This window comes from Microcebus murinus, chromosome 17 (assembly GCF_040939455.1).
Source record: "Microcebus murinus isolate Inina chromosome 17, M.murinus_Inina_mat1.0, whole genome shotgun sequence".
Taxonomy (NCBI): domain Eukaryota; kingdom Metazoa; phylum Chordata; class Mammalia; order Primates; family Cheirogaleidae; genus Microcebus; species Microcebus murinus.
Genome location: NC_134120.1, coordinates 57,289,793 through 57,311,116, shown reverse-complemented (window position 1 = coordinate 57,311,116; position 21,324 = coordinate 57,289,793). Strand labels below are relative to the sequence as shown.

Here is a 21,324-nt window from a genome sequence, read left to right as displayed (position 1 = left end):
GCTTCTTCCTGTGTGTGCTGTGTCACCTTTGGACTCCTAAAGGTTGACCTCCGGGACAGGTGACCACCGGCTCTCAGCGTCCCCAGCTCTTTGCCTCCTTCCTCTTCCTGCTGTCATCTCAGAGGGCACACGCCGGCTGCAGGGGCAGGCCGTGTTTCCCGGCTGCCCGTTGACTCTGAGGCTCTGTGCTGGTATTTTTATGCTCCGACAGGCTTAGAAACAGTTGTTAACACATATTCTTGTCTCCCAGATTGTCATTTTTCTGAGTTGGTAAAGAATACATCACGCCTTTCAGTAGCTTTAATTTACATCATACAGCTACATTCCATTCACACAATTCTGATACTTATTTCAATTCTGAACAATTAATGGCAAGTTCCAATTCAGCCATCCCTCAAACTCGCGGCCGGGCTCCCAGGCTCTGGGAGTCGGCCCTGGCGTGAGGGCCAGTCACTGTGCTCCGTGTTTCAGACCATCTTGGCGACACCCTCTGCCTTTGGGAAACGGAGCAGCTAAGAAATGTGTTCTGCAGGGTAAGAGAAGAGGACCCAAGATTTCTTTTTAAAAATGGGTTTCTTAACTTGTTCTCTGGCATAATTTCTGCATTTATGGATAGTACTTCTCAGCCTTTCATGAAATTTCTGCCTCTCATATGTGGAGAAAACAGAGGCTATTTTAAATGATAAAGGAAAGCTTTAATCTAGTCCAAGAAACTGGGGGAAATAGACTTCTTTTCTCACTTTCAGCCCCATTTCTCTACCTAATGTTAAATATGGCTATTTCTTCCAATTTGAAGATTTTCTTTGTAGAATATGAATGAGCTATTTACTGGGTAACAAAAAGACAAGCCTTTCAAGTACAAATGGAGCTTTGGAGATCTCTCAATTTGAAAGACTAATCTCTGCGTAAACACAACTGTTTCTCCATATTGCTGGAAACATTCCATCTATCTGTTTGGCCACATTTTCTATTATGGTTTTTATAAAATGAAACTATGGCTAATAGCTCAGCAGAGAAATATTTGGGCACAGTAGCAATAAGGATGTGTTTACATTGCTTTAAACTGTGTTATTGAGCAAAAGAATAGTAATTTTCTATAGAAATAGCTCTAAATCTGATAAATATAATTAGACGTTGCATATTTTTCTTTCTCTACCTATATCTGAGCTCATGTCAACCTCTAATCCCATTTCAGTGTTTTCGTTTTTCTTATGAAGTGTCTGATTATACCTGTTGCCTTTTAGGCTCAACGTCTTATATCAAGTCATCCCTTTTCTTTATGCAAGTGACTGACAGATATAACATTAGCACTGCCTGCCACCGGGAATAATTTGAGAGGTCACTATGTATCTAGAACCTTCCACCAGGAAGTGCATCTGTATAGAGAAAGATAGAGCCATTGCTCTCAGAAATACCCTTTGGGACTAACAGAGCCTGACTGTTTTGAGTCCCACATCCCTGTAGATGGGGCTTTTGAAACCCTCCCTCCCTCTGTCAAAACTCCCATCCTCAAAGTTCTAGGACAAAACTGGATTAGTGAATTCATGGCTTGACAGACTGAACAGAAAAATGAGGCTCTGTGCTCCATATTCATGTGCATCTGCCCCTCATGGTGACATGCTAATTGGTTGGCCGGTGCACAAGGCGAGGAGGCACACGTTTCCTGTTGCTCACACAGCACTTCCTGTCTGCAGCCACGGAGCTGGCCAGGCGGGGGCCGGGCTGCAGGGAAGGCGGCCTTAGCCTCAGGGGCACCGTGGCAAGGGAGCCTTCTGGGGGAGCTCCCTGTTAAAATCTACGTAGTTATTAATAAGTATATTGCTGTTTTGTAGTTTAAATTGGGTCTTATTTAACCCTCATCATGTCTGGTTTAAACAAATCTGGATGTGTTTTCTTTGTATTCCTGTGATTTGGTGGAGCTGCATTTGGTGTTGCCCACTTGCCAAAGCCAGTCCTCAGAGGGCTGTGCTTTCCTTTATCTTGAAGATTGGATGAATACCTTCAAATTCTCTTAGTTTGTTGGCGTCAGAAGTAAAAAGAGAATTTAACCTTTTGTAACGTCATAAAGAATCATACAACATCAGGAAATCAGCCAATGGGAGTCATGGACAAATGCACATTCCTGAGTGTTTCCGCTGTCCAAATGAATTTAGGACACTCACGCATCGTTTGGTGGTGCCTGTGACCTAGCCTTGGCTTAGGAGGGCAGCATCTGGTCCTCAGTGGCTCACAACACCTGCAAACCACACTGAATCGGCATCAGGGTCGCATCTGTTGGTGGGGGATACGGGGCCAAAAAGAAGTGGGATTCCGTGGTGAGGCTTGTGGCTTTGGCAGAGGATTGTGTGGAAAAGGCACTAAGTCCATTTAGGCAATTTCTACCTCTTTACTAAAAGCATTTATTTCTAAAGCATTGCTAAATTGTGGACGTGTATAGACTCTAATGCTGCAAGTTATTATAAACGGGCCACTCTGTCTAGAGGTTCAGCCTTTTTGTGCTCTCTGCCCCACTTTCTTGCTCTTACTTTCCTTATCACTTACCACTAATAGCATGCATGTATTTTACCTCTCTTGCTTATGGTCTGTCTTCCTCCGAGAATGTTGCTCTAGGAGGGTGGAGATCACTGACTGTTCAGTTCACTGGCATGCCTGCAATACTTGGGGTAATGCCTGAGAGCAAAATAAATAGATGTTTGAATGAAATAATGAAGTAATTATTAAAATGATGATATAATTTTTATATAGTAATACATATTTTGCAATTAATTGCAATTATTTGCAATTATCTTTTTTAAAGATAATGGAATTGTGGTTTAACATAAGAAAATCAAACAATATAATATATCATCTTAAAAGGATGAATAAAACTCCATGATCATCTCAATAGACACAGAAAAGGCATTTGACAAAATCCAGCATTCTTTCATGATAAAAGCATGTGACAATCTTGACATAGAAGGGAGCTTCCTCAGCAAGATAAAGGGCATGTCTTAGTTCATCCAGGCTGCTATGAAAACTAAGTTAGACTAGGCGCCTTGTAAACAACAGAAATTTATTTCTTATAGTTCTGGAGACTGGGAAATCTTAGATCCAGGTGCTGCCAGATACTTTATTTGGTGAGTACCTGTTTCCTGGTTCATAGAAGACATCATCTTGCTGTGTCTTCACCTGGTGGAGGTGGCTACCTAACTCTCTGGGGTCTCTTTTATAAGGGCACTAATCCCATTCATGAGGGCACTGTCCTAATGACCTAATCTCCTGCCAAGGGCTCCACTTCCTAATACCCTCACATTGTGGATTAGGTTTCAACATATGAATTGTGGGGGGACACAGACATTCAGTCTATAGCAGGACATTTACGAAAAACCTATAGCTAATGCTATATTCAATGGTGAAAGACTGAAAGCTTTTACCCTAAGATTAGGAACAAGACAAGGATGCCCAGTTTCACCACTGCTATTCAACATTTAACTGGGAGTTCTAGCCAGAGCAACTAGATAAGAAAAAGAAATAAAAGGCATCCAAATTGAAAAGAAAGAAAGAAAACTATTCCTATTCACAGATAACATGATCTTATGTATAGAAAATCTCAATCTTGACTCTACAAGGAAGATACAAGAGCTAATAAGTGAATTTAGCAAAATTGCTAGGGACAAGATCAGCACACAAAAACCAAGTTTGTTTTTAATACATGTGCAATGAACAATGGGGGGGGATATTAAGAAAGTTATTCCATTTAAAATAGCATCTAAAAGAATAAAATACCTAGGAACAAATTTAACCAAGGAGGAATGATTTGTACACTAAAAAATACAAATACAAAACATTGCTGAAAGAAATTAAAGAAGACTGAAATAAGTAGAAATATCATGGTCCTGTCTGTGGCTGGACTTTGAAGTGTTTCCTCAGGTCTTGGGCTCCTGGCTTGGAGGAATGGCAAGCCTTAGCCCACTCGAGGGAGAGAGATGACAGACTCTCAGCAAGTGTGTGTGAAGAATTTATTGTAAGTGAAGTTTAGGGGTGCAAAGTGAAAGCACATTTCCTAAGAGGAAATGGGTCTGTCTCTGGGAGTGGAGAAGACGCTGCTTTCTTCCATGTTTCTCCTTTTATATGCTAGTAGTGTATGTTGATGTACAGGTCAGTTATAATTACTTATGACTATATGGCACGAGTTTTGGGGTCTGGATTTTTCCAGGTATGGATATAACTTAAAGGTTATGTTCCAGATACTCGTTTTTCCTCTACGTGGGATGGGGAAGGTCACCATTTGTGGTGTTTTCCTATCTTCTGATTGGCGGTTACTGTTCTGTGGCCTAATTAACCCGTTCTTTAAGACTGAAATAACTGTTTTCCCTGGTTATTTTTCTGTAACTATTTCCTTCTTATTGTTTTTCTTTAACTGTTTCCTCCTTCTTGTTTTTCTGCTCCCATTCCATTATCTCTTGTTTTTCTGTCCCTAACAGAAAGACATTTTTATATTCATGGGTAGGAAGACTTACTATCACTAAGATGTCAATGTTACCTAAAGCAATCTATGATTCAATGTGATCTCTATCAGAATTCCAACAGCCCTTTTTGCAAAAATGTAAAAACTGATCCTCAAATTCATATGGAATTGTAAGGCACTCCAGACAGCCAAAACCATCTTGAAAAAGAACAAAGTCAGAGGATTCACCCTTCCCAAATTCAAAATTTACAAAGGTACAATAATCAAAACAGTGTAGAGTGGACATAAGAATAGATGTGTGGACTGATGGAATAGAATTCAAAGTCCAAAAATATATATTCATACATCGATGGCAACTGGTTTTTGACAATGGTCCCAAGTCCATTCAATGGGAAAGAATAGTCTTTTCAGCAAATGTTGCTGGGGCAACTGGATTTCCACATGAAAAGAATGAAGTTGGCCTCCCATCTCATATCAGATACAAAAATTAACTTCAGATGCATCAGTGACTTAAATATAAGAGCTAAAACTTTAACACTCTTAGGATAAAACATAGGGGTAAGTTTTCATGACCTTGGATCTGGCAGTGGATTCTTAGACATGACACCAAAAGTATGAGCAGCAAAAGAAAAAAAAAAAAGATGAATCTGCTTTCATCAAAATTTAAAGCTTTTGTGCATTCGAAGACATTGAGAGAGTAAAAAGATATAATGGGAGAAAATATTTGCAAATCATATATCTAATAAGGGTTTAATATTCAGAAAATATAAGGTCTACTAAAACTCAACAACACAAAAATGATCCAATTGAAAAATGAATAGACATGACTTCAAAGAAGGTATGTAAATGGCCAAAAAACATATGGAAAGAAACCAAATATCCTTGGTCATTTGGGAAATGCACATCAAAACCACAATGAGATACTACTTTATGCCTGCTAGAGGGGCTAAGAAAGTTGGAAAATAATAAGTATTGGAAAGGATGTGGAGAAATGGAAGCCTTGTTTTATTGCTCGTGGGAATATAAAATTGTGTAGCTAATGTGTTTGGTGATTCCTCAAAAAGCTAAATATAGAATTACCATATGATCTAGCAATTCCACTCCTAAGTAGGTACCTCCAAAAATTGAAAACAGGGACTGAAAGATATTTGTACACCAGTGTTTATTACAGCATTATTAACAATAGCCAAAGGGCAGAGATAGCCTAAATGTCTATCAGCTGACGAATAGGTCAATAATGTGGTATATCCATACACTGAAATATTATTCAGCCATAGAAAGGAATGAAGTTCTTATATGTGCTACAGCGTGGAAGAACTTGGAAAACATTTTGCTAAATGAAGGAAGCCAATGACAAAAAGACAAATATATATGATTTCCCTTATATCCAATGTCTAGAATAGGCAAATTCATAGAGACAGGAAGGAGATGAGAGGTTACCAGGAGCTGGGAGTGGTGGGGAGGGGATTTAAAGGCTAGATGGTTGCAGAGTTTTGGTTCTGAGTGATCGAAGAGATTTGGAAACCAATAATGGTGACCGTTGCACAACAGTGTGAACATAATGAATGCCACCAAATTGCACAATTAAAATGGCAAAATTTGTTATATATATTTTACACAGTAAAAAACTAGAAAAAACAGTGAAACTATTTGCAGTGGCATTCACAACACTGAGCTTTGTTTCTCCTTTTCTGGACTTACAGCCCGAAGGTCTGGGGCAGAGCGCTTGTGCGCAAGCCCCCTCTGGCGCGGCCGCGCCTCTCGCGGCAGGGCTCGCAGAAGCCCTCGGCGCGGCAGGTGCACCCCCAGACCTCTGCAGAGTGAACTTGAGGCCACAGAAACATTTGTAGAGGCTCCTGGCTCTCACTAGAATCACATTTTCATAGAAAAAATAAATTTTCCTGTGTATTTCTCACCCTCAAGTATACTCTCTCACTAAGGGTCATATTTCACAAGAAATAACATTTTCAGTACTTGGCCAGTGTGTATGAGGATGGTTAGCAGATAAAATTGTCAGGTTGAGGTACAAGTTCCCGCCCTTCAGCCACTCCCTCAGCAGCCCAGTACGGGGCACAGTCCCCGCGGGGCATAACTCACATCTTTGCCCCGGCAGGGCAGCACACATCCTGGGACACTGGACACGAGCTCCGTGAGGTGTGCATGAAGTCACTTTGCACCCTGCCTGGCTGCCTAGAGCATGAGCTCTAGGAATATTTGTTGAATGAATTAGGAAATGGGTCACTCTCAGATGGTCAAAAACCCAATCTTAAATCTGTCAATACTACCGTTATTCTGGGCAGTATTGCTTTTAAAGAATACGCTGTGACAACAGAGAAGCCATAGGAATGTGGGCTGGGAGACGAAATACTTGGTCAGTAATGGCTCTTCCGCCTCCTTGCTGTGGCGCGGGGACCATGGCTTCTTGATGCTCTCCTCCTGCGTGCAGGGTGCGGGGATGACCGGCGCATGCTTCCCCAGCTTGGGGCCTCACCCTGTGCTGCACACTGCGGCTCCCCGTACCCCATGCTCTGCCCTGTGCTGACTCCATTTCTCCACCACACCTTCTTGGGCAGCCAGCGTGCTCACTAAGACTGCTGCGAGGACACCTGCCATAGCCATCGTGACTGCTCTCTTCCTCTTCGCTGGCCACTGCTGCCTCACAACTGTGTTCACCTCCTCCTTCCCAGGCTGACCTGGCTAAAAGAAGCTTGTTTGCAGACAATGTGTGGGAATGTCATTATTGTTGGTAAAACAGCAAATGTGAGATGTTTTGGAAAAGTCCTGTAGATATTGTGTATATTGTCATAATTAGTGTGCAGCACTTTCAGGCTGCCCCAGTGGTTGGCTGTGCTCTCTGGGCTCTCTGACTGGCTGGTTCTGAGTGGCCTGTGTGAGACCAGTGTCTGTCCTAGCTTGGGGACTGCCCTTTGCAGCCTCAGGGCGGCCCTGCATAAACAAGCGCCTGTGGGAATCAGACCCATGACCTAGGTCTGGGAAAGGCTGCGTACAGGTGACAACAGCAGTGAGCGCTGGTAATGCCCTTATTCTGCTTGCTCACGTACCCCTGCTGTGCAGGGACAGAAATGAGGCAATGATGTGACGTGTGTGGCACAGTGTCTCATGCCAACTTGGTCATCGATGCTGGGAGGGAAGGAGTGTCCTGTGCTTTTCCTTTTTACTGGGGAGAAGGAGGGAGTTGAAAAGGCCCAGATAGTGGTGTGCCAACATTTTGTGCATCAAATCGCACTATCCTTTCAGATTCACAAGGTCTGGGGTATTCCAAGAGCTTTTATTTCTTACAAGTTTGAAGAGGAGGATGCTGATGTTGCTGGTCCAGGGACCACACTTTAAAAACTACTGGCCTGGAGCAAGGGAGAGCTCTGGGGCTCTGGGAGCTTGACGGAGGGGTGGCCTTGGAGACGGCAGCAGGGTAGCCAGGAGGAGGAGCCCTGCAGACAGAACAGCACCCTCACAGCTGTTCCCGGGACACCCCGTGCGTTCTGCTGGGCTGGGTTCTCCCCAGTTTCATGCTAGTCACTCACTGGTGATGTCATAGCTTTCTTAAGGAACAGTGCTGTTTGTTTTATTTGTTTCTTTCAGGCTTGTATAGAGTCTTTGGTACTATGGAAAAAAAAGATACTGAATAATTAATAGCTAATGGTTCCAAGAGAAAGACAGGAATCTCATGGGGGAAAATCATGAGGAGAAGGAAACTTGGATCATAAAAACCCTCATTTTGACCTTCTGGGCAGAGAAACTGGATTCTTGGTCTTAGGCAGAAGGGTTTACTTTGGGTAAATTCATCTTAACCACTGGGATGGAAGCCGCCCACCTGCCAGCCACCCCCTAGGACACAAGGTGGGCGGGTGACCCTGCCCTGGGCCAGCCAGCAGCATGCGGCCAGGGCAGGCCCAGGCAGACCTGGCTCCTGCGCCACCGCCTCCGAAGAGCTGCCTTCTGCAGTCACCCTCCGCCTGCCGCAGTCCTGGTGCTGTGGCCCTCGGTGCCGCCGGCCACGGGACAGCGCGCCTGTCTCCTCCTCACACAGGCCAGGGGTGAAAGAAGTCACTGAGGCCTCAGTTTCAGATAAAAGGCCTGAGGTTCCTGAAAGGTTCCGGCATAATGGTGTGGCTTCTGGAATTGGACACACTGGAATATGAACAAGTGGCAGCTAGTGGAGCCTGCAGGCTCCGACCCTGTCGCGGCGGGGCCGTGAGCCAAGTCTGAGCGTCAGGCGTCCTCGAGCTGATGAAAAATCCACTGGCCGGCCCCTTCGTCCTGTTCACGCTCCTGCCCCGTCCTTTCCGTCTCTTGTCTTAGTTCACACTCACCTGGCCTTCACCTTGGCAGAAAGGTCAGGGGGAGACAGCTGTAGGTGGGTGAAGAAGAGCAGGGTTTACAGTTCATGGTGGGCACATTGGAGCAGAAATGCGTCTCCGTTCCTTTGGTAGTATGTAGAGAAGACTTTGTGGGTGTGTATATGTGTGTCTGTCTTCTACAGACTTTCAAAGATAGTGTTTATTTTTATTTTACTCATAATCTCAGTAAGTATGTCATTATCATTTCCCGAACAGCATTTGTTTGTAGAATCCAACATTAATTAAGCTTCTCAAATTAAATACTTTATGGGAATACGGTGAAAGCCCCGCCTGCCTGCCAGTGCATCTGAACACAGTCCGCAGAAAAAGCCCAGGTATGGCCACAGACCGCAGGGAGTTGTGCTCGCCCCGAACAGGAACATCAAAACTGTCATCGTCTTGCCCAGACCAAGTTCCTGCTGGGAGAAGGAGCCCACTCCTGGGGTCGTCCCCGTCTCCGGCAGCTCCCCAGGTATGGTGGGTGTGTATCCCACAGTCCAGGGGTTTTTGCATGAATGTCGTGTCCTAGCTGGACAGATAAAAACATAGCAGGAGTTTGATTCCTGAGGTCAGGATACATGTGTGAGGCTCAAGGTTTTCTGGTGGTGGTTGCAGAGGACTCAGGCTGGCCTACGAAAATGTACGGCCCAGGACTCCAGGCGGGGGTGTTGACTGAGGGCTCCTCTGGGAGTGGTCACTGTTTGGGAAGAGTGTGGGTCCTGTTTGCCTGGGGTTAAGGTGGTTCGTGGATCAGAGCCAACTGCCACGGCCTCCCAGGGACTGCAGGCTGGGCCTGAGATTGCCTGCCCTGGGTGAGCTTCAGGCCTCTCAAGTGTCGACTGACTACAGGGGGAAATAAAGCAGACAGAGGAATTTTAAGGATGGGAGCGCTGTGGTTGGCACTTTTTTAACTAGATATTTCTCATTTAGGCCAGCAACTCTTTTCCCTCCCAGTAGAAGAATGTCAAGTCAGCTGTGGCTGTTCTTTTTATATTAATGAATGTAGCATGCCTCATGGCCCATGGCCCAGGTGGCTTTGTATCTTGTGGTCCGTGTGGACTCCTCTTACCCTACTTAAAACACATGAGATCTTACTGAGTAGCCAACAAGACCTGGCCCCTTCCCTGCAGAACTCACAGCCTCATGAGAAATCTCATGAACCCACAAGAAACAATTCACTTACAGTACACATCAGCGTGTGACACGTGCTGAATTTGCGGCGCAGGTAGTACCAGACACAGGCACCGAAGGGGTCGGGGAATGTAGGGTATAAAGGTGGGATGTGATGGCACCTCATCTTGGGAGGAAGAAGGAAGGGCGTTGCAGAGGGACGGACAGGCGGCAGTGCAAACATGCTCACGGACTCGCAGGAGGCGTCTGACAGGGATGGAGCGTTTGTCGGGGAAATCTAAGACATGCACGGGTCCATCCAGCAGACCACAGGATCTTTAAATCTGTGGCAGGGTGACAACTTGCTCTGGAGGCGCGTGGACTCCTTGACGGGCGGTACATTCCTTGGGAAGGGGCTTTGTTTGCTCAAGAGGCCGCAGGCTCGCCATCAAGGGCACGTCTGGTCCAGACACGTGTTTGGCTTGGTGTATATGCGTATTTTTGAAATTATATCCTTGATATTTTTAAAATTATGAACAAATAGCATTAAAAATAAATTTGGAGACTTCATGTCAAAGATCTGGTCATGTTTCTCTTGAGGAGTGGGGGTGCAACAGCCAGGGCCTGCTTTGCGGCGGTCCGTGGCCGCCGGGCCATGCGCCTCCCAGCACCGCGGCCAGCCTGTCTGCTGTGTGCAGAGACCCTGGCGAGGGCCGCCGCGCTGCTTCCTGCACTCGGCGCTCCAGTCGCTGACCGTACCTGCTTGACACCTGGTGGCGATTGTCCCTGCCTGGGTGTGGTCCCAGCAAACCGAACAGGGAATGGAATGACGTGGATAGCATTTAAATTAGACTGCATTATGCCTTGTGTCTGAAAAAGTTATCTACTAATTGACTGTTTTTTGGTCTTATCTTTTTGATATCTTAAGAAATTTACTTCAATCAGTTTTCACGAACATGTTTGAATTAGCCCCCACAGTGGACTAGGATTTTTAGGAGACTGAAGTTATGTTAATGAATGCTTTAATAAGTTTGGTGGAATTTTTCTGAGGTAAAGAACAGAAGGAACACCAGGAGTGAGAAACCCTGACTGTGCCCTAATTTTCCCCAGAGGGGAACTTCTTTATGCCTCACTTTGTCTTCTAGCAAGACAGCTGTGGTGTCACCGTCCGTGCCACAGTGAAGCGGAGGCCTGAGCTCCCCGGGAGAGAGTGAGACGCACGGTCAGGTCAGAAGAGCTAGGCGGGAGGCTTGCCGGACATGCATGCTTGCCAGAGAGGACACTTCCTCCATGCCGACTGAGGGCAGAGCTCAGGTGTGGGATTAGGGAAAGATGGCCGCAGGCATCTTCTAGTCCAACCTTCTCCTTTCATAGCTGAGAAAGCTGCAGTCTAGAAAGCAAAATGAAGATCCCACAGGATGTGCAGGTACTTATGTGACCCCCAATCCACTGCTCCTTTTGATGAGCTATGTGTACTCTTGGGAAGGAGAAAAGAGGTTGACACATGCCCAATGGGCAACCAAGGACATCCTTCAGGTCGGTGTAGCCAAGGACTAGGGTATTGGACAAATTCAGCAGGCACAGCCCATTGGTTACGGGAAACTGGCAGGTTTTCCTTGGTTCCTGGCTCTGAAGATGCATCTCAGGTCAACTAAAGATACCAAAGGTGCTCACGAGTTCTTTCTCCCTCCCCCTTCCCCCTCCCCCCTTTGCATTCATACTCTCACACTGACTCCTTCAATCCTGCCTTCCTGCTCTGGACCTACTTATGATACACTGCAGGGGACAATAGAGACAAGACAAATATATCTATCTCCAGAACCTGTCCCCCTGCACTGTCTCTGCCTGAACTCAGAGATTCTTCCTGTCTGTCTGTCTGTCTGTCTGTCTGTCTCTCCCCTCCCCAGTTCCTGCTGACTCAGTGTTGTGTGAGAACTGCAACATCAGCATCATCTGGGGGCATGTTAGAAATGCTGAATCCTGGGCTCCACTCTACTGTAGTATAGTCTGCCCTTTAACACGCTAGTTGAGGTGTATACATGTCCAGGTTTGAGATGTGCTGCCCTAGATGGCCATAGTTTCTGATTGGTGTTCCCCTGCCTTCCTCCCTGCACCTCCCCCCACAAGTACCTATTCTCTTTCAATCCATTCTGAACATCAAAGTTATGTCTACAGATAAACCTTACACAGATGTTTATAGAATCTTTATTTATAATTGCCCAAACTTGGAAGCAGCCACCATGTCATTCAGCAGGTGAATGGATAAATAAGCCTCAGTACGTCCAGGTGATGGAATATTATTTAGCACTAAAAAGAAATGAGCTATCATGCCATGAAAAGACATGGAGGAACCTTAAATGCATATTACTAAGTGAAAGAAACCGGTCTGAAAAGCTGCTCAGTGTGTGATTCACACTGTGTGACATTCTGGAAGGCACCACGTGGGTACGTGGCAGCGTACAGTTGTGCAAACCCATAGCATGTACAGCACCGAGAGTGAGTCCTAATGTAAACGTGGACCTTGCGCCATGATGTGTGAATGTAGATTCACCAGCTGTAACAAATGCACCCCTCTGTGGGGAATCTTGATGGGGCGGCCTGCAAACTTGTGGAGGACAGAGAACATGTGGAGAATCTCTGTATGTTCCTCTTAATTTTTCTGTGAACCTACAGCTCTAAAAAATAGTCTTAAAACCTCCTAGAGCCTCATGATGTGAAAGAATGCTTTTAAAGTCAGATTTGCATCATGATGACAAGTGTCAAAAAAAAGTGACCTCAAGTAGAAAACAGAAAGTCACTCCAGCCACACAGACACCCTTGACACCAGTGGGAACCCACATCTGGCCGTCACTGGTGTCAGCCATAACCTCGACTAGTGTGTCAGGGTCCAGGAAATCATACGGTGTTGACCTAAGCCAAGATGCAGCGTTCTGGTTGATCGCTGCCTTCCCAGGAATTCTGCCATGGAAGCGGTGAACATGTGTATCCTGGGGATAGATATGTGGCAGGGCCACAGACAGACACACGCCAGTGTGGGCTGAACCCCGGCTTCAGTCTGCGCTGGAAGCCGAGAGCAGCTTGGACAGTGTGTGGCTGTCTTCCTGTCACCTGTTTGGAAGGTGGGTGGATTCTGCTATCCTGAGGGGGTGCAGGCTGGTGTCTGGGAAGGTCACTTGAGGACATGTCCCTCTGCTGAGCCTCTGCTCTCACCTTGATGCCCCAGATTCTGCTGCGAGGGCATCCTCTGGACAGACTGTGCGCTTCGGGTTCAGAAGCCCAAGAAGGCAGGGCTTCTGCTGATGTCGCCGCCGCTTGGCACCTGCCTGACTCGCCAGGGTGTGGTTTCTCAGGCGGGTGGAGTGACAGGATGGAGCTGTGTGACCCATCTGCTAGGAAGTGACCACTACCTAAGGCTGGGTCCCTGTTGTCTCTGCTCCTGTCCCCATCCCCACGCCTGCCCCCACGCCCCACCACACATACCTCTTCCAGGGCCAGCCTTGCTCTCTCTGTCCCTGATACCATCATTTATTTATTCATTCATTCAACATTTATTAAGTGCCCCCTCTCTGTGGGGTCCTGTGCTAGGTAGGAGGATTCTTCAGGGATCCAGACAGGTGTCGGGGAACCAGAGACCCCTCCAAGCTCTCACTGGGCTCTTCCGCTGGATGTAGAAACCAAGTGCACAGCAGGCAGATGAACGCGAGAACGGCACACACATTTTATTCGTTTCACAGGTGTTTGGGGTCTTCACAAGACAGTGAAGTCCCAGTGAAGCCAGATGCTTTTGTTCTTTTTAGACGAAGCGTGATCAATTTGAAGAGAAATGACAGGACAAAGAAAATCTGGCTGGGCAGCACATTTTCTAGGGAGTCACCAGGAGATGTCGGGGTGTAGCGCAGGCGGAAGCTGGGGTCACCTCGGTGTTAAGTGTGTGTATTCAGGTCCATGGAGCCCCCGGTTCCCAGTCTCTGGGCAGGTTTCTCCCTTGGTGTGGGGACGGCACCCCTCCCAGAGGAGTCCCCGCGGCTGCAGCACGCAGGGAGGGACAGGTCAGCCCGCCCTCTCGGAAACCACAGCTTCCGCGACGTTTTCTACTCGAGGTGACCACCTGCCGACCCGCACATCTGGGGACTGCCGCCCGCCCTCCCTCAGGGCACAGCCCCTTTCTACCGCGCAGCTCCAGGCTGTTGGGAGGGCGGCTGGTTAGATCCATCACTGTGGCAGGGTCTTGGGCGAGGGGGTACAACTTTGAGGATCAGAAAAGCCCTCATGGAGGAAGTGACACTGAAGCTGGGCTGTGAAGGCTGAGTGGGGATTGCTGGTTGAGAGGGTGATGTTTGGAGGTCCAGGAGAGGAGGAGAAGGAGGAGGAGGGGAGTGGGGCAGGGCTGGTGTGTGGCGGGGCAGGGAAAGCGGCCCGCAGGGGGCCCGGGGGTGAGAGTGCCCAGAGAGCAGGGGTCTTGAGGCTGAGCTGGAGGGCTGCAGGAGCCGCTATGCACAGCAGGGCCCCTGCCATGTTCCAGGAAAGAGAGGGGCCTGGGCTGTGCCAAGGCTGGGGGCATCTCCAGGTGGGGAGCCAGTGCCAATCCCACCCACCCACAGGGCGTGTTGCCTCACTGCTTCCCCCCCACTCTCCTGATCCTTCTGCTCCCCCTTCTGGCTGGCCCAGGGGGCCCGGCTGCACATGGCCCCCGCAGCCCTCCCAGGAGGCCCCACTGTGGCTGCACCTGTGTTATTCCTTACAGACACCATCGTCCTCCTTCCCCAAAACACAGGTCCCCATTAGCAACGGGAATGTGAGTTCTTTTGTTTGGCAAAAATCACTACTCAATGGAGCAGTTAGACAAGAACTATTTGTAAATATTGGAATACTTTAATTCTCCCCATCTTGCCTCCAAAACAAAACTAGAAATTGAGTGACACGTCGCACAAGGGAGAAGGACACAGAGAGACCGCGGGGAGCCAGGCCAAGGTGTCCATGGGGACCACGGGCGGTGCCTCTCCAGGCCGCCAGTATACGTGGTGCGGAGCAGCCTCCCGTGGGCTGAGGCCCAGCTCCTGCAGGGATCTGTGGCCACATCCCATGGGGTTCCTGGGCTTGCCAGGCAGCTCGAGGTGATGCAGGGCTTGTCATTGTCTCCCAGGGGGCAGTGATAATTAGTGTTGGCTCTTGGAGGGAGTATCCATTTGTGCCCAGCAAGCCCCGAGGCGGGAGTTGCAACAGCCAGTGTCTGGCTGGGGAGAAGAGCTGAGGCCCGGAGCCCTGGGGAGATGGCGCAATGATTAAGGAAGGAAAGGGAGAAGGAGGAGGGGATACAACAGGCCGCACGGAAATGGAAAAGGTCCCCCTGCCGGTCCTTTGCAAGGGTGGTGATAGCGAGCAGGGCTTGAGCGCCAGGCCTGGGAGAGGGCTCTGCCCTGCGCAGGAGCTCCGACATTGAGAGGTTTGCGGGAAACAGAGGGAGGGAGAACTGCTTTTTTTTTTTTTTTTTTAAAGAGGTGCATGTTTCAGAGTTACACCTCAGAAATTTGTTGATTTGTAAAAGACCAAATTACTCTCCCCAAGTTCTAAAACCATTTAGAACCCTTTAAACAATTAGGACTGTTATCTCTAATTTCAGATAAACAAAATAAACTGCCTCTCAAGTAATAAGCAGTTCTGCCTCTCAAATCACTGGATGGAAATTCTTTGCACTTGAAAGCCTTTATTTGTTTTCTAAGAGTTTGGGTTTTAGTTTCTTTTCAAATCAAAAGAATCAGTTGCTGATAAGGGACCACCTTTAATTGGTTGTGCACAGTTGGACCAAGCTCTGCCTCCAGATGTGTATATTTCTTAACCTAATAAATACCTATTTTAAGACACAGAGTAGAGATTAACTGTTCTGAAGTACAACCTTGGGGCTCCTCTTCTGTTGTCTGAAACATCTGCAGGTATGTTCACAGAAAGCAGCCTTTGCCCTGCGAGAGCGAATATAATAAACAGACGCCACTGACGCGGGCGGGCATTGCACAGGGCCGGAAAGAGGGAGAAGAGTGGCTTTTCTGTAGAAAAAGAGCTATCAAGACACCTGGCGCAGAGGAAACCAGTTGCATAGCAATTTCTAGAAGCTGAGAAATCTGGACTTTAGATTTTGCCTTCGAGTTGAAAGGTGGGTGGGAGAGAGCTAGGCATTCACACCTAACACAGTAACGTTAAGTGAGTGCTGTTTGGAGTCTCAGGTGGAAATGTCATTCACTTATCATGCAACAAATAGCAAGCACCATCATGTGCCAGGCACCGTGCACAAAGCAGACAACACCTGCCCTCATGGAGCTCACCCTTTGGTGCAGGGAGAGCCCGTAACTAGGCTGATTAGTTGGGTGGCATGTTGGAAGGTGATACATGCTTTGGAGAAGAATAAAGCGGGGAAGGGGGATGAGAGGTGTCAGGGCTTCTAGCTTTAAGTGGGTGGTCATGGAAGGCTCACTAAGGTTATGACTTCCACATCACGATCTGAAGGAGCAGAGGAGCCCCTGTCGACCTAGTGGGGGTAGACTGAGGCAGTGTGAAGGTGCTGGGCAGAGCCTCCCCGGAGCAGCTGGGAGCAGGAAGGGAGCTCACAGGCTGGATGGGGCAGTCAGGAGGGCAGACGGTGGGCATCTGGGCAGTGGGGCTGCGTGCCTTGGCAGTATGAGATAGCCCGTCCTAGTGTCTAAATCTGCTCGGGAGAGTCCAGGGGCTTCCTAGAGGAGGCGCCAGAGCTTGCTGTGGTGGTGAGCTCCTCTGAGTGGCCTGGCGCCTCCTCGCTTCCTCCTGGACGGCCAGAAGCTGGGCTGTTGCAGACAAGAGCTTTTATAGCCAATTTGCTGGATCACTACAGGGGCTGGGTGGCGGCACCTTGGGTCAGTTTCCCCGGCTGGGCTGACTGTCTACTGGCCCTGGAGTCGTGCTCACCTGCTTGTTTTTCTGGCTACCAGCATTCTGGTCCCTCGGGCTCCCGAGACTGGGCTCTGCTGGGGAAACGCTCCACGCATGAGTGTCTGCCCAGGCGCTGCGTTCTTTCCGGCCCTGGGCGGGGGGACTGGCTTCACTCATCCTGCTTTGTTCTCAGGGAGTCCCCCAGATGCTGGCATGTAAGTGCTCACAGCGCTGAGCTGCCCCATTTTCCCTGCCCCTGAGAAGCCTCTGGTGCCAGGCAGTGCCATTTGCAGGAGAAGCACAGGTGTGGGCGTCAGGAGGCCTGAGGGAGAACCCCGGCCTCAGGGTCCTCCTGGGAAGGCTTGGCTGTGCGGCCTGTGGCCCTGGTCTCGGCCACTCCCTGCAGGGCCGCTGCTGCTGCTGTGCAGACGAGGGTCATACGTGAGCTGTCAATTCTGTGAAAACACACGTGAGGATGGCCGCTATTCCAGTGCCGGCTGTGACTGCCACCGCTGCGCCGATCCCGCGTGTAGAACAGAGGGCCGGGGCGACCCAGCGTGGCCGCGGAGCGCCGTCCCTGCTGCTGTGCCTGGCTGCGTCCATTTTAGCGATTTGATAATTTTCCCTGTATGTCAGAGAGTACCATGTCCTGTGTGGCTGGGTTTTTATATTAAGACACCAGGATAAATAAGTAATATCACCACAAAAATTAGGAACAGGAAGCACCAATGTGGTTGAAAGATGTAAATGAGAAAAGCCTTGTGAATTAATTTCTATGAGAGGGGCCTTTCCCTTCTCGTCTCTTGCCTAGACCTGTGCTGATTCAGCAGCTGTCTCTGGCGCGGGCGCTGCGGGTCACTGATGGAGACTGTGTTCTGGCACGTGCGAGCTGTCCGGCAGCACCGAGCACCGCGGAGGCTAGAAACTGCGTTGTCCCCGGGTGCTCTGCTGTGCGGACGCTCGCCAGGTGGGGCTTCGGGAGCCATCCCACGAGGACACAGCTGCAGACGTGGCTCCCTGGGACGTGCGGCGTTTTGTTGTGCCAAGATTTTTTACTACGTTTATTTTTGGTTAATGACTTTTCCCCTTACTGAAGTAAAACAATTTCCTTTCTCCAAAGAGTTGGGACTGTACCCGCTCGGCTAGAGTGAAAACAAACAGCAAGTGACCGTGTGAAGCCATCCAGAAAGGTTGCGGGGGATTCTGTCACCTGCACAGACAAGGACCAAACCCACCGGGGAGGAGTCCAAGAACACGCAGCTGGACGCCGAGGATGTCACCGGGGAGGCGGAGGGGCACCTCCTCTCTGCTCACAAACACCGGGTCCTTTGAGGAGTGAAACCAAGGAAGGAGGGCACATTTTTAATTTTGTCATTCTTTTTATTAACATTGGTGCTGACTTGATGTATACATGCAGAAACGTGCGTGTGTCAAAACTTACTGAATATTTTATACTCTGAAGACATCTGTGCAAAATGCCATTGGATTATTCACTTTAAAATGGTTAGTTTTAAAATTAACTTCAATTTTATCTTAACAGTAATAAAAAGAGTCTCAGAACTTGACCAGCCCCAGGGCCCCCAGAGCTGCATTTTGTTGGACGGTAAGGGCGGCACCACCAGGCAGGCGTGTAACCACTCCCCTCCCACCAGCGGGTGGCTGGCCTGTTTGCTCACGTGCTTGGCAGCGCCGGGTCTCGGCTCTGGGCAGTGGGCATGGCACACCTGTGGCTTTGGTGCATCTGCTTGGTGACTGGTGAACGGGAGCACCCCTCCACATGTTTATCGGGCCTTGGACTTTGCCACTCTGTTTCAAGTAGGGGGTCTCTGTTCCTGATGTGAAATTCCTGTGAGGGTGACCATTTCTCTCCCAGTCCTCTGCTTGTTCTTTCATGCTCCGACATGACCCAGCTCAGCAGCCTTCACAGGTGGAGCCGCCGTCTCCAGGACGCCAAGCGAGAGGCACCCGACCACAGTGGTGGGGCGGAGCTGGCTGCCGGGCTCACTGTGCCCTGGCCCAGGACCCTTGCAGCCGTGTCTGGGCTTAAGGAATCATCGGGCCCTCCCACTGCGGGGCTGCCTGGCAGTGCCCGGGCAAAGCCACGGCTCCTCTGATGAGGACTGAGATGCTGACACCTTCACCTGCCACCAGCTTTGTTCTCTGCCACTGCAGAAGCTAAGAACTTTCCCGTTGCTCTGCCTGGCTATCAGTGTTCCTAGTGTCCAGAGGCTTCCTGCAAGCATTAGCCAATTAATTGGTTTGTTTCTTCTTTCATTCATCTGATAAGTATCATTAAACTCCTGTGATAGCTTCAATACTACTCATAAAACACCAAATAACCAAAGCCCCTGCCTTCCTGGAGACTGCAGATGAACAGTTGTGCAATGTCAGGGTCTCCAGCTGGGCAGCGAGGGAGAGCCAGGCCATGGCGTGGCCGCACGGACCATGTCTTGGAGCAGCACTGGGCTCGGGCTGCAGGTGGGAATCTGGCAGGGGCCCAGGACCAAGAGGCACGGAGGTCGGGGGCCTGGTCAGGGCTTCACTGTCCTGGGCGAGGAATTTGAATTTCAGTCCAAGTGAGGGGGCGCTGCGGGGCTCTGGGCCAGGAGGGATGGAGGCCGACGGGGCCTGTGGAGAATGCACGGCCCTGGCTCCCCCGGGAGGCCAGCAGCCTGAGCCCTGGGCCCAGCACACCAGCCCACCCAAGCTCCTCCCTTCCGCAGATGGCCAGGGGCTTCAGAGGCAGCCTCGCACCCAGGTCCCTCCCGCACCCCCCATCTTCCCCGGGCCCCTAGTTTGTCCTCACTCTGGCTCTGGTTCAAGTTCATACCCTCAGCCTGCCCCGGCCAGGGGAGTGCCCCAGGGCAGAGCTGGGGCTGGTCTGGTTGGGAGTGGACAGGGCAGGACCTGCTGGGGGAAGAGCTGATGCCTCCCGTGTGTGTCCCTGTGCCCTCTGCACCTGTGGTCTAGGGTGGGGACGAGGCTTAAAGTCTGTCTCATCTCTGTCCTGCCGTCCTTCCGGGAGCGTTTCTGCAGCACGTCTGCTGAGTGAGAGCCACGCTGACACTAGAGATGGAGCAAGCGCCCTGGTTCTTTTAACCAGCCCGGTGTGGTCGCTGTTGGGCAGTCCCTGTGTCCCAGGCAGCCCTGTGCATGCCTGAGGAGGTGTGGCCTCTGGAGACACCGGATTGCTGTTGCCTTCAGGCAATTTTAGTTGTAACAGATTCCTTCTGTTTTCCATGACCCAGAATAGGCTGCTGTGTTCTCAGTCTTCATCCTGCAGACTCGGCCCCCACGTGTACACACTCCCACGTGAGCACACACGCAGGTGCTCTGTCCCGTCAGCAGGAGATGCACAGATGGAAAGTGTTTGTCACGGCTCGTAAGGGAGGTTACACCCCTGCAGCAGGGTGGAGAAGGTGCCGCCCGTGGTGCTCACACAGGCAGTGTGGACCCGTGTCACGGTAGCAGCCTGTGGGCAGAGCCACGTTCTTAGGTGTCCAAGACCTTAGCTGCCTTAAAAAACTCAGTGTGCGCTTCTAAAACAAGTCACTTATAGGAACCTGGAATTGAAGAAGAAGGGAGGGGATTTTGTGCCAGGGATGAAGGAAAATGGCTAAAAGATGAATAAAAGTTATGTATATCTCTTTTTCTTTTATAAATAACTCATAATAAAAGTGAATAAAATCCAGGTTTCCCTACTTGGAAGAGGCTTGGCCACGTGCAGTGCTTGCTTTTCCTAAACCTCTGTGATGTCCTGTACAAAACCTGGGCTTCCTTCTTCAGAGACCAGGAGACTCCTGTCTTGGACCCCTGCCTGTGCCTGCTGAGTGCTCACGGCCTATCACTTGCTGTCGTGGACATAAAGCTCCTCATGTGCCCAAAGCGACTTACTGTGATCTACCTTGCTCCCGTTGTCATCTTCCCTTCAGCTTTGTTTGTGACTTGTTCAACATCTACTGGTTGAGTATCCCTAATTCAAAAATCTTAAATCCGAAATGCTCCAAAATCAGAAGTTTTTTGAGTGCTGACATGATGCTTGAAGGAAATGCTTATTGGAGCATTTCAGATTTCTGATTTTTGGATTAGGGATGTGATGCTTAAGTATAATGCAGATATTGTGAAATCCGAAATACTTAGCCCAGGCATTTCAGATAAGGGACACTCAACCTATATTATGAAATAATAGCAAGAGAATTACATGAAAATTGAACAATTTTTCAGTTTATATATCCTTTTGTGAGGTTTTGATTTCAAAATTTCACAGTCCAAGTTAAAAAATTTACATGGGTGTGTTCAGTTTGTGAAAACTGTAAGTTATAATATGTGTGCTTTTCTATATGTATATTATACCTCAATAAAAAATTTAAAAATTGTAGCTGAAAACCTTCTTCAGCCTTACCTCATCTACGGTTTATAGAGGTTTCCAGGGGAAGCTTTTTTTAAATGATGTTTTCGAGAAAAGGAATATTAAAATCAAAAAATGAAGATTCTGCCATCTCCTGCACGTCC

At 48.9% G+C, this 21,324-nt stretch overlaps 1 protein-coding gene across 4 annotated transcripts in view; it reads left to right on the top strand.

Moving 5' to 3' along the window:
- Positions 1-21,324, top strand: part of LDLRAD4 (low density lipoprotein receptor class A domain containing 4) — a 380,175-nt gene that overhangs the window by 217,351 nt on the left and 141,500 nt on the right. The window lies entirely within an intron of this gene.